This window comes from Canis aureus, chromosome 29, assembly GCF_053574225.1.
Source record: "Canis aureus isolate CA01 chromosome 29, VMU_Caureus_v.1.0, whole genome shotgun sequence".
NCBI lineage: Eukaryota > Metazoa > Chordata > Mammalia > Carnivora > Canidae > Canis > Canis aureus.
In genome coordinates, this window is record NC_135639.1 from 16,804,060 (window position 1) to 16,822,736 (window position 18,677).

An 18,677-nucleotide genomic window follows, 5' to 3' on the forward strand; every position below is an offset into this window, starting at 1 on the left:
ACTTCACGGGCCACGAGCTCCACCAAGCAGCCCCTTTCTAACTAACTCCCTTTTCCTGGCACCTCTGCCTTCTCACTCATATTTCAGCTTATTTTATTCCCTCTGGTGAAGATATCCGTCCCCTTCCTCTGTACATTTTTAACTACCCATGTGTCAAGACCTGAAAAGGTAAATTAGATTGTACGCCAGTTCCTCACTCCGCATAGTTGTTACAACTGCTGGAGCTCCATGCTGAGAAATCCGAGATATGGGCTTGCTCTATGAGAGAGAAGGCTATGGCTGATTAGTGATGCCTGCTGTGCTGTAGGAACGATGTCGGTGATGGGTTTAGGAGGGAGAAGTCATTGATTAGTGATGTCTGCCATGGGTGAAAGGGGGGGGGAAATTACAACAACTTGACTCTGACTAGCTCCAGCTGGTAACCTGCCTCCTCCAGGCAGCCTTAAAACAAGGCAGCCCTGAGGGCCATCTCACCCATGATACCCTCTCATATTAACAAATACCATATTCCAATGAGCTCTAAGAATAAAAGAACGGAGATCTGCCTTTAGGAAGGCCATGATTAGGGATGTATTTATCCTGTTCTTTAGTACATCCCATCCTGGTCTCTCTCTGCACAAGACGATTAAAAAAATCTTACTTATAACAATAATGTCTAACATATATGGATGGGAATGACTATGCGGGGCACCAAGCTGAGGTCTTGACACATCATCTCCCTTAATCATCATGACTCTGTGAGGGAGGAACTCTTAGTGGGTCCATTTTGCGAACGAGGAAAGGTTCAGAGTGACGAAGTAACTTGTTCAAGGTCACCTAGGCAGTAAGTGGTGGGACCAGGTTGGATCTCCAACTCCGCATGATTCCAAAGTTAGGCTGTTAGGTTGACAGGGATTTTTATGATTCTCTATTAGTGTCATATGGTGTCATCCCGAACTTCCAACAAAGGTGTTTGAGGGCAGAAACCTACTGTACACTTTGTCATATGCTTCCCTTTCACACTCAAGCGCCCAAAACGGTTTTAAGTCAGAGCTGATGGATACTGGGAGCCTCTTAGATGCTCATTTTGAGGCCCATCAGGACCTGCTGGTTATCTATCTAGCATTATTTTTAACATATTTTCAAAGCACTGAAGGTTCACAGATACATCTAGGAAATGTGGGACAGGATCAGAATAACTCGGGGGACCCTCAAAAAACTGCTCCAGGAGGCAAAAATGCCTCCTTCTCCCTGGCGTCAATGAAATCTCTGGTGTTGTCAGATGCAGCAGTAACTTTTGACCACAAGAGGGAAGTAAAGACAAGGCTACCAGGACCAAATCTCCCAGCCTCCATCCAGGCCTCTGGAGCAAGTGGAGGCCTTGGCAGCAAGTGGAGGCCTTGGCAGTGGTTGTTTCTTGTTTTAAGGCCACAAGCATCAATCTGCAGATGCCACAACAGGCTGGTGCAAAGACCTAATTTATGACTTCTCTGCAACTTCCAGCATAAACTAAGCTTTATTCATGCATATATTTGTTCCACCTGCATTTATTGAGCACCTACTGTATTCCAAACACTGTGCTGCTACTGGGGATGGTGGATAAGTAAACTGAGAACCTAGCACAAGTTTCTAAAAGGTATTTGCATTCTCAAAGGAGGCACTCACCATGTTCCTGGAAGGGTGGCATCTCAGTGGAGGTGACGTTTGAGTTGTGTCTTGGAGAAGGTCTGGGAGTTTACCAGACAGAGAAGCCTGGGGAAACCACAACCCAGACAGAGGGAATAGGAGAATGGCAGCTGCAGAAGTTACTAGAGTGGAAGTGATTTTTTTTTTTTTTTTCTGCTTGCCAGGGTCTGGAATCTGATGGCTATTTTCATGTAAAGATTCCTGAAATTCTCCTGTCTTTTTGGTCAGGTTTATAACCACCCACAGGAGTGGAGCTAGAGGCCTCTGTTAAAGGGTAACAGTGGGAACCCATCTTTTCTAGAAAGTTCTTGTGATTATATTCTTCTTGAGCATATTTGTGGGAGTTACCAGCAAGGGCAGCAAGGTCTCCCTCTGGAACAAGCTGAAAGGGACACGGCTGGGTGGGAACCCCTGGGGGTGCTTCAACATCACCCCTCCTGCATCAGGCCAGGGGTGGGCTAAGGGCCCAGCCCTCAACTCTGGAGAACAGGCTGCTTAGCTGCTGGATTTCCAGCTCTTTTTCCTGGGCTCTTTTTTCCAAAATGCTTCTTATCCTTTTGCTCCTGTTTTAGGCCTTGTCTGGGGTCTGTGGCAAATAATAACCCCCCTGGCAGTTGATCTGATCCTCTGGGTATGAGGCAGGGCCGGAAGATCACAAGGTCATTGAGGTCAGTCCTGATCTTGAATTCAGGCTATGACCACATCTTGGCTGTGTGATCTTAGACTTGATACTTAACGTCTCTGGGCCTCTATTTCTTCATCTGTGGAATGAACATCATAGTCCCTTCCCGCCCATATAGATTTCCCACGCATATAGACTCTCACTTGTGGTGAGAAATATTAGCGGTAATCATGAATTGAGGTCTAAGTGAGGACCTAGGCTGTGAACTCCAGAATGCCTGAGTATTGAGGGGTAGTGACTAGACATGTTGGGGTGTCAGGAGCACCTGGGGGAGAGCCATAGGCTAACTGCCTAGGGTTCCCACCGGGGTAGACGGGTGTCCTCCCTCCTCCAGTGAGGAAAGGATACCCAGAAACTATTGTGGAAGATTACAACTATTGTCCCCTCTGGTGCTATCCCTTAGCCAAGGAAGCTGGGAGCCCAGAGGGCCTGAAATGGACAAAGGAGGAGCTGACCTTGAGGAGTGCTAGCTTTGCTGCTCCTCTCAATCAGCGCATTCCAGAGCTGCTCATTGTCAAGGGAGGCCCCAGAATGGGCAGGACTGGGCATGAGGAGAGGTCATGTCACTTACAGTATCAGGGCTATGCCCATGGCCAGGATGAGGTCCCCATGGAGGGAGATTCCAACCCACATTCCCATCATCTTCACCATCACCATCATCACCATCACCAGCATCCCCATCCTCCTCCTCCTCATCACACCATTCCCATAATCATCATCACACTATCCCCATCACCATCATCACCATCACCAGCATCCCCATCCTCCTCCTCCTCATCACACCATTCCCATAATCATCATCACACTATCCCCATCATCATCATCACCATCCCCATCCCCATCATCATCAGCACACTATCCCCATCCCCAATATCATTATCATCACCATCATCATCCCCATCATTATCATCATCACCACCACCATCATCCCCATAATCAACGTCACGCCATCCCTATCATCATCATCATCATCATCACCATCTCCATCATTGTCATCACCATCATCACCATCATCATCACCCCCCCATCACCACCATCCCCATCACCACCATCACCATAGCAATACTACTGCTAATGAAATAGTAACTAATTTACTGTGCAACTGCACACTTCAGACATTGTCCCTACGCTAAATCCTCCTAGTAGTATTTGTCTTCATCTGTGAAGACACTGAGGCTTCAGGTCTAAGGAGTCCTCTCTCCCACTCCCTCAGCTCTTGGGAGCCATTTCTCCCAGGGCAAGAACATAGGCCAAGTCCCTTTGGAAATAGTAGAAAAGTGACTTTTAAAGTTCCTGGGGAGGATTTTTTTCTGTCTCTCTTTTTCAGGAGCATGTCAGACTCCCACTTGTTCTTTAGAAGTAAGAACATTCGCTGTGTCGGCAGGGGGGCCAAGCACACCACAGAACTGCACGCGGGCAGAATTTTTCTTTCTGCCGCAGTGGGACCAAGTCTTCTGTTCCATCCCCAGCTCTTGACGGCGGGCTCTCTGAATCATGAGGCCCTTTCACTTTCCGGAAAGACATTCACCATCTGCCAGGAGAGGCAGAAGTCAGATCGGTGGCTCTGAACCCCTGTACTCATGATTTACTAGGAGCCACACTGGTGGTCCATCAGCCTCTGAAATGGTATCACAGCAGGGATGCGGAAGGTCGGTGCTCCCAGCCCATCGCACACACGCTGCCTCATGGCTTTGGCCTCTCCGGCTTTGGACTCCTTGCTTTCCCTTGGTCAGAAGTAGGGAGGAGGGAGAGGACAGAAATCAAGGATGCTTCTGCCTTTGAGAAGGGACTGGCTTGGACTGCACTCAGAGTGACACCCACCCTCACTCACATAGGTGGGAGGACCCAGCTCATAGTCTCACCCTTGGCTCTTTGCTGGTCCCATCAGCTAGGGCCTCACTGGCAAACACTTTATGGCTATGTGTGCCCACGTTCTCCTCGCCGTCAGGGAGGTGCCAGCACCTTCCATTTCTTTCTCCCTAGAACCACCTCTGGGTGTGTGGTTATTACATATCAAACTAAGGTTCTTGTATGTGGATGGACAGAGGCCCTTCTCTGCTGCCCTGGAAACATTCACTGTTCAAGAGACATGAAATGTCCTAGAGCCACAATACTAGCTCTGGAGCCACGGCAGGGGAGAGACCATGGAGATCTCACTTTTGTAGAAACGAGCCACATTTTTGCTTCTTGTTTGCCCAAATCTTCCTTCTTGAGGAGACAAGGAAAGAGAACTATGTTTAGATAAAGAGAGGGTGAGTGCCAGGTCCCCCATGCAGCTGAGGAACCCAGAGGGGCCCTCGAGATTCAGCTACAGCAGCCAGCCATGGGCCTAAGAAGGAGGCCCACCTGGAGGAGGCGGGCAAAGCCAGAACCAGCTGAACTCAAATTCCAAAAAGACTAAACACTGACCCAAAAGACACAGAGTTCATTGAGAACTGAGTTTAAAATCGGAAGGGAATGAGATACAGAGAAGGAACGTGTTTGCCCTCCGCCTCCTTATCTGTTAACGTGGGCATTATAGGACAGTCCAAATTTCCTTCCTGTCATTCTGAAATCCCAAACTCTCAGAAAACACAAAGCCTTTCCTTTCCACCCCACCTCCCCCCCAATGTTTGGCACTAAACCTCATTTAGTGGTGAGATCTGACCGGAATTCACATGAAAGAATTTATAACTTTTATTTGCCCCACCAAATGTGAAAATATAAATGTGTTTGATCAAGGGATGCTACCGCAGACCTACAGGGTGGAGTGTGATGTATGTGCCACAGGGTCTATGCTTACATTTTTTTCTTGATGAAAATCTGGGGGGAAAGGCTTAATTTTGAAACACATCAGGCCCCAAGCATTTTAGGATAAGGGCCTGACGACTTGCAACACAGAAGATTGTTTTGAAAATCAAATGAGAGAACACATGTAGAGCACTTAGCGCAGGATTTGGCACCTGGCAAGTAAACCTCTCCCCAGCCCCTGCTCCCGAACGGCACTGCTGCCAGGTGGGGCCTCCGACAGAAAGGACAACTGGGCATTCTTTCGAAGACCGGCCTTCTCTCTGGGGGAACAAAAGGGACTTCACGTAACAGCAGAAGAAGCCCCAGGAACTCTCCCATACACCCCCATTCTATTTCTCCCAGTGAATCAAAGTATCCATCCCCCCAATGCCTCCCAGTTTTTCCACTAAAATGTCAGGTTCCAGAAAGAACGTTGTATTATACAGAGCTTTCTCCCCCAGCTGCTTTAAGTTGCAATACTCTCTGTTGATTATGAAGCTGAAAAACACATTCACATCTGTCCTTGATCTGGTAAGTCAAGAACATAAAAATTCAGCTACAGAAATGCATTTTTCCACGCCCCTTCCAAAGGGGTAGTTTCCATCAACAGTGCAGGAGAGTAAGAGCTGCTTTACATATGTTTTTGATGCTGAAACTATAACATTTGACTTTTTTTTCTCCTGCTCCAAAGTGTTAACCAAATAAATAAGAATTAGATGGTGTTTGTGTAAACTTAGATACATGACCTAAGATTCTTGTTTCCCTTCTGACTTCAGCATAAGACTTAGCTACTTAATCCTTACACTTTAAAGCATGTGTTTTCTTTATGTGTTTTATCAAATCCGTTTCTGCAGTGAATAACTTCTTTCCTGGCAAATCTACAAGAAAGGAGGTTGTTTTGTATTTCCGCCAAGGTGGAATGAACCCCACATTTAAGCCCGTGGCTACCTAGAGGTTGGGCCACTGTGCTTCTTTGTCTAGTCAAGGTAGGTTCTCATCTGTTCCCTTCACCTTGATTGCCTGACTTCCAGCCACTAGCCATGAGGAGGAATGGGTAGGAAGGTGACCAGTTGACTCCACTGACCCAGGCACGGTGTTTTCAGTTTGAAAACTAGCAAGGTCCTGGACAAATGAGGACCAAGTGGTGATGCTGGCCTGGACGAGAGAATGGGGTATCTCAAAGTAACCTATCCCAGCTACTGGGGTAGAATGCACAGACAATTGTCTGAGGGTCACCATTAATTCTGATGAGGTGCACTTACTACATGGTCACACAACCAAGGGGTGGGAGGAGAAGGAAGCTACCAAAGCACAAGCACTTTAGAGGGGAGCCATTGTGGGTTATACAGGAATGGGAGACCCAGCCTCACCTGACAGGAACAAGCCACCAGGGACACATCTCTGGAGGGCTTGGTGAGGACCCAGGTGTGGCACAAGATGGCGAGGTCCATGGACATGCCTCTCTCACGACGCCAGGATGGAACAGAAGCCCCCTACCACAAACAAACAACTACAATGGGGGAACACTTAGGCTGTCCCAGGGAAGAGGGCTGAAAAAGGGGGTGAAGAAAATCCAGAATGAATTGAGATTATGTTTTGAAAAGACCCAATATGTATCCCAAAGAGTTCATCTTAGGCTGTTTAAAATGGGAAGCACCTGAGACATGAACAACGTCAAGTACGAGTTTACTTCTCTGTGGTGAGGGTGAAGATCAGACTGACATTAGTTACAGGGGAAAAGTAACACTCTGAGGATACTCTTGAGCCTTAGAGTGTAAGCGTGGACACCCACCCCGCCAGTGGCTTTATGATTATGACCACGTTCATTGCTTTTAGGATATGGTCCAATTCAGTCCCACAAGACTCTGGATGATGTAGCCCCTGCTCTGTCCCTTTTGCAATCTTATCTGGTACCACTGCTTCTCCTCCCTCTTCATATTCCCCACACTGGTCTGCTTTCCATTCTCCGTTCTTTGATTTCCTCCTGCCTCAGGGCCTCTGCACATCTTCTAGTCCTTCCTCCTGAAAAATGCCTTTACTTCTCCTGGATCACTCTTATTTCCCCCTCCTCATATACATTAGATATCCTTTCTTTGGGGATGCAATTCATAACCTCTGAAATTAGGTCATGAGCCTCTGTTATTACCTGGATTCAATGGTAATTAGTTGTTTGGATTGTCTTTTTACTTTGACTCAACTACCAAATTGTAAATTCCATGAAGCCAGAAACCAAGTCTATTTTTATTAGTGTTTTATTCTTAACAAGTAGGCAGTTCTGGGCACATCTTCTATCTCTGGAAGGAAGAAAGGCAGGCAGGCAGAAGGAGCCAAGGAAGGGAAGGAAGGATGCATCCAAATAATTGGCTAGCACCCTTCATAGTGCATTTTGCTGTGTAGACCCAGATTATTTTGCCAAGAGTTTCTATTTATCTAAAGGATTATGATCTCTTTAGGACCAAAGACCTTGACTTATTTTATATTTTGTCTCTACTAACTGTCCAATAAATAGCATGTATAAAATATGTATTTATTTATTTTCTAAAATATATTTATTTATTTAGAGATGGAGGAAGGGTGGAGAGGGAGGGGAGAGAATCTGAAGCAGACTCCACACTGAACGCAGAGCCTGATGTGGGCCTCAATTGCAGGACCGCAAGATCTTGACCTGAGCCAAAATCAAGGGTTGGACGTTCAACCGACTGAGGCACCAGGCACCCCCAAATATTTACTTTTTTAATAAAATAGTTGGATTTGGGCCTGACAGAGTGTTGCCAGGCAGACAGCAGAGTGCAAGCAGATAAATAAGAGATAGTTCTTTGGATGCTGTCATGGACTACAGCCATTCCAAATTAACTACAGCCTCCAACGTGTTTCCTCTATCAATCTGATGATCACTTATTTCCAAACGAGGTCAATTCATCCTAGACCTAATCAATGTGCTACAAGTGCCAGATGCTCAGGTTTCTATTTATATCTAACTTAAAGAGAGAAGCTTCAAAGAAGGTCAATTCTGAGCTACCTGGAAAGGATTGCCCTTGTCTACTATGGAGTTAGAAATAAATACGAAAAATGACAGAGTGGTGGCTACCACTTCGGAGTGTAGCCCCTGGAAGCTTAAGGGAAGGGACAATGATGTACCTAGATAACTACATGTAAAAAGGACTTGGCCCGAACACTCTTGTCTTCTTAGAAAATTCTGTCCTCCATGACCTCCTTTGGGAGTAGGAATCTTGTCCTTGAGCAGCTGTCATTTTGTACCTTTATTTTGTGTACCAGAATCTTGCCTCCTACTGGATTGTAAACTCCCTGAGGTCAAAAACCATGTTTTAAGCATTTCTGCATCCCCATTACCTAACTCAATGTGGGTACTTACAAGATACTTACAGGCTGACATCAGTGAAACAAACAAATCAACCCAACAACTGAATCTCAATAAGAGGGCTTTGTGGCATTTTTAACTTACCCTGATCCCAGTCCTCACTCCCCAGCTCAGCATGGGTCTTGAAGACAAAGGTCCACAATCCCAGTATGGGCACCAGTACCTTGAGGGAGAAAAATGTCTTTTTCTCAAAGAATTGTGGTTGGTTGTTTTGACCTGTCTGGTGGCTCCCTGGAGCATTTCAAAGGGCTCACCTTTACCTTGCCTGACTAGAACTCACCCAGTGCTGGGATGGCCATCCACCCGGAACTTGTCAAAAACACTTAAAGGCCAAGGTAATAGTTCCTGCTGCCTGGGCAGTGGATAACAGTTGGCGCAAACAATATACTAACCAAAAAATTTGGAAGGAAAGGCTGGGGAATGAGACACTTAGGAAAATAAGGGCTCTGAAATACTCTGACATTTTCTTGGGAATCTCGAAGGCCACATGCATACCCAGGGCTGTTTGCACGCTCAGGAAAGAGGTGAGGAAGCCCAAAACTCTCCCTTCTGGCTGACATTCAGGTGTTGCACAAGAATGAAGTAAAGGCTCAAGCAGAATTGTCAACTGCCTGGCTGAGTATTGAGGACATCCTCTGGTACGCACACAAAGCCAGCCTACAAAGACTAGGAGTTTTTGTGTTTGTCCTTGTTCCAGACATTTGAAGAAACCTCTGTCCAATCTCTACTGATTGCCACACAAATGGAAGAGAGCCTTAAGTGGTCACAAATGACAAAGGATACAGGCTTTTTGAAGTTAGTTTAGAAAAATCATTAAACAAGCAACAGCTCTAACACCCTGCATCAAGACAGAAGGAAGATACTCTAATTTTCAGAATTGCTACATTATGATATTTGGTGTCCAGTTTTCAACAACAACAACAAAACTGGAACATGTGCAGAGAGACAAAAGAATATGGCCCATGCACGGGAAGGAAAGTAATCAATAGAAAATGCTCCTGAGAACACCTAGATGTTGGACGTACTAGACCAAGACTTCCTATCAACAATTTTAAATATGCTCCAAGGGATAAAGGAAAGCATGGACAAAAAAGCCAAAGGAAATCATGAAAATGATGTATACAACAATTATAAACATATATACACACGACAGCAGATCCCCCCAATGTGTGTGAAGCATAGACTGGCACAATAGAAGAGGAAACTAGTTGAACAATAATAGTTGGACACCTCAATAGTTTGCTTTGAATAATAGGCAAAGAAGTTAGAATAACAGCAAGGAAATGGAACATAAACCACATGTTAACCAACTAAACAGGCATCTGTACAATATGCCACTCAACAGGAGCAGAACACTTATGCTTCTCAAGTGCACGTGCAATATTCTCCAGGAAAAACTCTATGTTAAACCACAGAACAAGTGTAAGTTTGAAAAGTTTGAAATCATGTGTTCCTCAGCCATGATGAATAAAATTTGAAATCAATACCAGGGGGAAATCTGAAAAAATCCACAAATATGTGGAAATTAAACAATACACTCTTAAATAACCAATGGTCAAAGAAAAAATAACAACTTCTGGGAATATGGAGTTAGAAAATACTTTGAGATGAGTGAAAATAAAAGAACGACATACTGAAATTCATGAAAGGCAGCAAAAGCAGTATTCAAAGCAGTATTCAGAGAGAAATTTATAAATACCTATGTATGAAAGGAAGAACAATTTCAAATCAATGATATAAACTTTCACCTTAAGAAACTAGAAAAAAAGAGAAAACTATATCCAAAGCAAGCAAAAGAAAGGAAATAATAAAGCTTAGAGCAGAGCAGAGATTAAAAAAAAAAAAAAAAAAAAAAAAAAACAGGGACGCCTGGGTGGCTCGGTGGTTAAGTGCCTGCCTTTGGCTCAGGGCGTGATCCTGGAGTCCTGGGATCGAGTCCCACATCGGGCTCCCTGTATGGGGCCTGCTTCTCCCTCTGCCTATATCTCTGCCTCTCTCTCTCTGTGTCTCTCATGAATAAATAAATAAAATTTAAAAAATTAAAAAAAAAGATTAAAAAAAAACAGAGTAGGTGAGCTGGATGCTGACTTTAGAGAGTCCCATCATCGGCCCTCAGTGGGATGCACAGCTCTGGGGAGGGTGTGGACTCATTTGCATTAGAAGCTCAGAACCAACCGGGAGGCATGGAAGTGGAACCCCAAACACTGTTTCCTGAGATTAAAAGAGAAATCTGATAGGATGGCTCTGGCTGAAGTTCTCTAGCAAGAAAGAAGGCAAGGGGCTCCCTAGAAGAACCATGGAGAGCAGTAGAGGGAGAGTTAGCCTAGGTTGATGGCCAAAAATACATCCCAAGAGTCCAGGAGTTTTATTGGGGGGTGGCCCAGCATGGAGTGTACCTGGCACCCTGGCTCCGTGGCACCCTGGTTTATGTCACATTTTAAGGATAAATGGCTTACTTGATAGTGAATTGAAAGAGCAAACCTGAGGTCCATGGTGGAGTGCCCTAGACAAATGGCAGGGATCTTGGATACAGGAGTAGACTGCAAAGGACCAGCAGAGACACCATGTGACCGTGCCTGCATCAACAACCCAGCACACCACTCAGCTATCTGTGTTCTCTCTGTTAATCCAGAAATTGGAGGCAGGACTGAAAATTTCACTTCTTCATTTAAAGACTCAGGATTTTGAGGGGTGTCTGGGTGGCTCAGTCCATTAAGTATCTGACTCTTGGTTTCTGCTCATGTCATGATCTCGTGGGTGGTGGGATAGAGCCCAGGGTCAGTCTCCTTGCTCAGCAGGGAGTCTGCATGAAAGATTCGATTCTCTCCCTCTGCCCCTCTCCTCTTTTTTGTAGATTTTTTGTGATAAATCTACAAAAAAAGAAAAAAAAAAGACTCGGGGGTTCAGAAGTGGGTGGGAGGGTGGGGGAAGCCTTCATGATGGACATTCTGCTAACAGAGCACACAATATGTCCTAAGCTGAAGAAACATACAAGCTACACAGATGTTTATACACACATGTACGCACACACCCCACACTCCCTGACATATAATATGACAAGAACAGTTAAAAACATTTAAAGAAGAAAAGAAAAAGGAAACTAAGACTAGAAGAGTTATCTTGTGCTCAGAGAGGGAGACTAACTCACCAATTAGCTGGGAAGTTCTCTGCATGTGCTAGAAATAGGGCCAGACATTTGTCTCTAAGTTCCTAGGAGTCGATGTAAAGTAGGGAAGACTACAAGTTACCTGATTCACGATGCCCATAAGGTGCATGTGTATTTGTTGCTTTGATATTAGACATAAGAATCTTCTCCTATGACTCCCCATGGGGTGGTTGCTGGTCACTTATATCAAGGACAATGCCCCTCGTGACTACTTACTGCAACAAATGACAAAGCCATATAGTAGCCCCCCGCCTTATCTGCAGGAGATAACTTCCAAGACCCTCACTGGGTGCCTGAAACCATGGATAGTAGCAAACCCTATATATACTACATTTCTTCCTACACATGCATGCGCCTATGTAAAAGTTCAATTTATAAATTAGGTACAGTAAGCAATTCACAACCATAACTAATAATAAAATAGAAAAATCATGATATATTGCAATAAAAGTTATGTGAATATGATTTCACTCTCTCAAAATACCTTATTATACTGTAGTCACTTTTCCTCTGGTAATGATGTGAGGTGACAAAATGCCTACATGATGACATGAAGCAGGATGAATGATGGAGGGTCTGTGATGCAGCATTAAGCTACCTCTTACCTTCTGACCATGCATCAGAAAACGATCACCTGCTTCCAGACCACGGTTGACAGTGGGTAACTAAAACCATGGAAAGTAAAATGGCAGATTAGGGGGACTACTGTACAACCCTCTTGTGTAACACCCTCTGTATGAGTTGATGGTCCACTTACCCCCAAGTGCAACTTAGTAAAATAATCAGGAAGGGTCAAAGCCCATGTTTCTCTGATGATCAAGATGTGTCCTGTGTCCTTTATCAGAGCACAGACCACAGGGAACATGGAAGAAGAAAGAGACCATGCATCCTTCATGTGCTCAGCTGGGCTTTGGTAGCTGGTGAAAAGCGAGAAGCTGGAAATCATACTTTCGACCAAGAACTCAGAGAGAAAGCTTCTGGAGCCCAGTGGTTCAGAGCGCCAACTCAGGAGCAAACCGCCTGGGTCTGAGTCTAGCTCCCCACTCACCATCTGTGTGATCTTGGGTGGTTTAACATCTTGGCATCTGTTCTCTTATGAGTAAAACAAAGGTTTAAATGAGGTTGCACATCTGATACACTCGCTGTATTTGTCAGGACTCTTTGGCAGCAGAGCCAATAGGATATCATGAATATGAAGAGCTTTATGGTAGAAATTGATTCATGTGGCTATGGAAACCAAGAAGTCCCACAGTCTGCTGCCTACAGCCTAGAAAACCAAAAAGCTAGCGGTGTAATTCAGTGTGAGTCCAAAGGCCTGAGGATTGAGGCTAATGGTGTGAGTATTGTCTGAGTCCAAAAGCCTGAGAACCAAGAGTGCCAATGTCCGAGGGCAGGCAAAGATGCATGTCTCAGTTCAAGTAGAGACAGCAAATCTACACTTCCTCCACCTTTTTGTTCTATCCAGGCCCTCACTGGATTGGGTGGTGTCCACCCGCTTGGGGGAGAGCCATCTTTACTCAGTCTACTAATCCAAATGCCGATCTCTTCCAGACACCCTCACAGATATACACAGACATGATGTTTTACCAGCTATCCCATAGCCCAATCACATTGTGCTAAGTTCCGGGGTTGCGGCATGAATGAAGCCAAGCTCGCTCACTCACGAAGCTTCATTTAGAGAAGACAGGCCATAAACAAACAGGTGAATATAATTTGTCACATGGCAGCAAATACTTCATAGAAAAATCTCCAAGGGGAATGGAGTGAGGCCTGGGACAGGGGAGGTTGTTATTTTACGCAGAGGATTCCAGAACGGCTTGACCAAGAAAGTGTCTTTGAGAGACACCTGACAGAAGTAAGTGGGAGCCATGAAGATATGTAGGGCGAGGGTATTGCCACAGAAGCAAGAGCAGGAAACACATCAAAAGCCTAGTCCTATGCCTCAGGCATGAGACTAAGTCATCCTGAGGAAATAAGTGATTCTTCTTCACCTGTGTGTCTTCCTCCTCTTCCTCATCAGCCTCTTCCAGGAAAGTTCCTTCTGGGTTTTGTGTGGCCTTCCTTGCCTCTGTGTGCACAAGCTGCATCTCCTTGCACATTTGTACAGCCATCCTGACATGCTGAACACTCCCAGTTGACAAATCTCAGGGGGAAGAGCCACAGGCTAGTCTGGGGCACAGCTGTTGCCGAGTCATTTGAAAGAGAAAGGGAGCCACTTTTTAAAAATTATTTATTTATTTATTTATTTATTTATTTATTTATTTATTTATTTATGAGAGACACAGGCAGAGACATAGGCAGAGGGAGAAGCAGGCTCTCTGTGGGGAGACGGATGTGTGACTCGATCCCAGGACCCGGGGATTACACCCTGAGCCAAAAGTAGATGTTCAACCACTGAGCCACCCAGGTGCCCCAACAGGGAGCCATTTAAAGAGCATTTGTATTGGGGTGTAGCTTGGCCCTGTTTCTTGGCTTCCCTTTAGGTATATTTCTTAGAGGTCTTAAACATACATATTTGGCTTCCACCCTTGAGAATCCCCTTCACGGAGAAGTCACGGTGACATCCGAGTATTCCCAGCACACGTGCAGGACAAGTCAAGGACTGAGCTCTGCTGACTCTCCCATGGTCCAGACAGGGTTAACCCAAATTTGCCTGTTTTTTCCTAAAAAAAGAAAGCTGGAAGCATTTCTGTCTTATTTCTGTTCTCCCCTTAACTGTTTTCCTACATCATCTGTTTTTTGGTTTTTTTTTCTTCCAAGAAGTCATTCTTTTGTCCTTTTGGAAGGATGAAGTCGTTTTTTATCTCATTGTGTTTACCCAGACCCTTATCACCAAGGGCTTTGTAAGTTATGCCTGCTATTCCTTCGCTTCTGGGTATAATTAGTGCCCATTGTAATCACACAACTGACCAATCGCGGGAGGCCCCCAGGGGGTCCAGGGCTGGGAGACAGGCTATTCATAAAATCATACTTAATATAGTCTTATCTTGCCAGGGAAAAAAGCCATCTGTCTGGCATGCTGCAACCCAACGCCAGGCAGGTACTCCAGCCCTCCCCGAGGTAACAACTCTCACCAAAGTGTGCAGTACACGGGCTTCAAGAGGGAAAAAGCCACACAGAGGAAATGACTGGAATGTTTAGGGACATGGTCAAGGTGGGTTGCCGGAGTGCCGTTACTAGATAGATGCACCCCAAAACCCCAGAGAATGGAAAAGGATAGAAATAAGAGAAGGAGAAGGCTCCTCTGCATCTCTCTCCCACTATAGAAAAGCAGCTGGCTTTCCTCTTCCTAAAGATTTTCCTTGAAACTGCTGCAAAATAAAGCATTGCCAGGAAGTTAATGAGTCCCACCCTGTTCCTTTCTCTTCTCCTCTCCCAAAGAAGGGAAATAGGCTCATTTATATAGGTCAGCATCTGAAGGTAATTAAAAATGTAATCTTGTATTTGCAGCCAGCTCTCTCATCTGTAGGAAATTCCCACCACCAAGTGATGCTACTGCTCTACGACTCTGGTGCACTTTAAGCTTTATTTTTTTTTTTTTCCTTCTCTTCTCGCTTATGGAGTGGATGCATAAGTGCATCCCCATTAGCCATCTGTCCCGGCTGAGGGGATAGAGAAGGAATAAATACCCCCATTTTACAGATGAGAAAACTGAGATGCACAGGATTCCACAACGCACCTAAGTACAGCGAGGCCAGGACTAAACAGCCAGGTTTCCTCATTTTCCCGGTGAAAGGTTCTTTTTCCTACACCACAAGGATGAGAAGCTAGGGTTTGTTCCGGTGCATTGATTTTTTCGGTTGGCTCAGTTTCCACGTGTGATAACTTCAGCTGCAACATGTTCCAACAATAAAAAGAAGACTCCACTGAAGGAGGATTTTATGTAAAATTTTAGAGCTAGACACTGACTCGCAGCACATACTGATGATCCCTTACATTATGGACAAAAGCCTGTGTCCCGGAGCGGGGCATGCCGGCCAGGAACGACACACAGAGGAAGTGGCCATCCACACTGCAAGGGCTCCTGACCTTGGAAAGGTTGATGCAACATCCGTCCAATGGATCTAAAAGTTATTGCCAAATCCTCCTCCTATATAACCGTGTCTACCCATTGTCTAGGGATCAGCACTGTGAAATGTGAGTGATCAGGTGACTTTCTGGTTGTTTGGGTTCTAAATGGAATTTATGATATTAAAACCGAGTGAACACAGATTGGAGTGTTCCACCAGAAAGCAACATTATGTAATGAGTAAGCCAAACACTAGACTGGGAGTCAAGACACCTTTCTGACTCAAGTTCTGTTAATAATTCCTTGGGTTATCTTAGGGAAGGGATGGGGGCCAGCATCGGGTTCCTGGCTGGCTGATTCCAACTTCTCTGACACTGTTTTCTCATCTGTGAAATAGGAAGTGGAGGTGTTGGACAGATTGATCTGGAAGTGACCTTCTGCCTTGAGAAAACTGATTCTAGGGCACACCCATAGCATTGACTCCCTCCCATCCCAACCACCGGCAGATCATCTTAGAATTAGCAAATAATTTAGGAGGACAAGTCAAGTCTGAACTGGACCTCCAAAGGAGCTTGCATTTTCCTTACATTATCCTTTTGTTCCAGGGGGTAGGAAATGGGAGGTGGGTGGGTAGAAGCAGTCTTTAGTTCCACAGCTGGTTTTGTTCAAATATAGTGGTATTTGTTGTAATAGAATTTGATCTGTACCAGTGAGCATTTACGTTCCCTTAATAAAACATCTTCCCTTCCCTCAGTCCAGGGGGCTCTTTCTTCTAGCAAATCTAAAAACAACATTCTCCTTAACATGCAGGTGACAACCAGGTGACAATGCTGAGAGAACTTCCTGGCCATCCCCTCACTGTTCAGACAAGGGGATCAATGGCAACTGTAAGCAGCACCAGGGCTCACCCTTAGCCACGGCCTCCCCAGCTAGTGGCCAGAAAACAGGAAAGAAAGGCGCACACAGAAATGAGAGCTCAGCATTTTTCTAAGGGTCTTCCTTCTCCTGAGTCTATCGGAGTTCAATAGCAGGTCCACAGGGAGGCCCCCACTGAGCTCGCCCTGGCAGCTCAGGGGGCAGGAAGGGGGAGGCAGTGGGGAGCACCCCCCCTTCTCCCACTATTGGAGCCTGGCATGAGCCTCCTTCATCCCTTCTACTTTGGGCCTCGCTCGCACATCGCCTCCCACCCCCAGGCCCCGACACACAATCCTGAATAAATATGCCTGGCCCTGGTCCATGTGGGAATTCTGGAGAGTTACGATTGTTATTTCCAGGAATGCACAGACACCAGCAAAAATTCATTTCCCAGACGCATGGCTATTTTGAGAACCAAATCTCCTGCTCTGTAGCAATCACATTGGGGGCTTTTCAAGTCTTGCTTTACAATAGAAACTTGTTCTGCCTTCAGCTGCCTTTTACCTACAAGAATTCAATAAGAGAGAGAGGCCATTAGAGTTTCCTCTCCCCATCTCCGCTTTGGCACGACATACATTTCTGGCCAACTTTCCTGGCTCTACATCTTAGTAAATTCTTCCTGACAATAGTTAGTGACAAGCATGTCAGAAACAACAAACTCCGTCATCTATATGGCTTATCAATAATTTAGTCTCTTCCCCCTCGTGAGAGCCTGTGTGTTTTGCAATAATGAAATATATGATTTTAAAAATAAATAATAGGCTGTTGTCAGCCCGATCGTAGCTGCTAGTTATGAATGTGATTGATTGATTGAACATTTGACTTCATCTGCTCTAGCAGGATCAAAGGGAGACTCTTCCACCCGCCTAAGGCCACTAGCAATTTATTTAGAGACTGTGTTCGTATCCCAGCAGGTAGCAATATTGGACTGAGGTACACAGAAAATCAGCTCTTTGAGGTTTTTTCCAAGTCCAAGGGAAGCAACAAATGAGATTTTTTTTTTTTAGTTCATTAAATCATTAACCACTTAATCACTAAAAACAAGACATTATAAGCATTCCCGTTCGCTGGGATACCCAGGAAACGGAGTGTTGCTCTGCCGAGATCGGGTGTTGGAAGGTAGGCCCTTTTTACACAACATGACAGTCTCTAATTTTTTATTTATATGGCACTGTATTTTTTTTCTTCATCTTAACTAATCAGTGTGGCAACAGCCACGCTGACATCCGAAAGTGACAGGTGTCTGCATTGCAATGAGCTGTCTCTACAGCCGCCAACGTGGGGGCAGGAAAAGACAAAGGTGTGGAGGAGATGTTTGTAAAACAAATGTTGCGACTGTGAGGCTGCTTGAACGGGAAAAGGAAAAGAAAGGGAAGAGAAAGCGGGGTGTAGGGGATTGCCCGAGGTGTGTGCCACCCCCGCTCCCCAGCCGGCCGGGGCAGAGGTCTTCCCTAGTTTGGCTGGCCAGTCTCCAGCATAGGAAAGACTGCATCCTTCCTTTCTCAAGTAGGGTCTCGAGGTCAAGTGTGATTCTTCGTCCCTTACACTGGCAGCTTCCCTGGGCTTTTAAAAACCCTGCAAGCCCGAGCTCTCCCCGAGAGCGGGGAGCTGCTCGGCATTGCAATGAGCGGGGTTGGTCTGGAACCTGAATCTGGTCCTAACCAGGGTGCCGGGAATAAAGGCGACAGGATGAGAAGGCCCGAGGACATCCACCCACAGAGGGACAGGCCCATCTTCACAAGAGCAGGTGACGGTCTTAGTTGTTCTAGCAGGGGAACGGAAGAAAGGGAATGTGTCTTCCCTTTCCGGCTCCCCTAGTCCTGCGCTGTCTGACCTCAGGCAAGGCAATTTAATCATCATCCCGATGCTTTTGACTTCATAGGGCCTTTCATCCACGGATCTCAAAGCACTTCACAAATAGCAATTCATTAACCTTCACAACCCACCCTGGGGGACGAAGGGTGGGCAAGTTTCCCCTGTGGTGGAAGCGCTCAGCTGGAGGCACGCGGAAAAGCAGCGCTTCCTTCAAGGTCACTCGAAAGTTGACCGGGGAAACTCGGGAGTGAGCAGCTGGCGTCAAGATGGGGTGCCG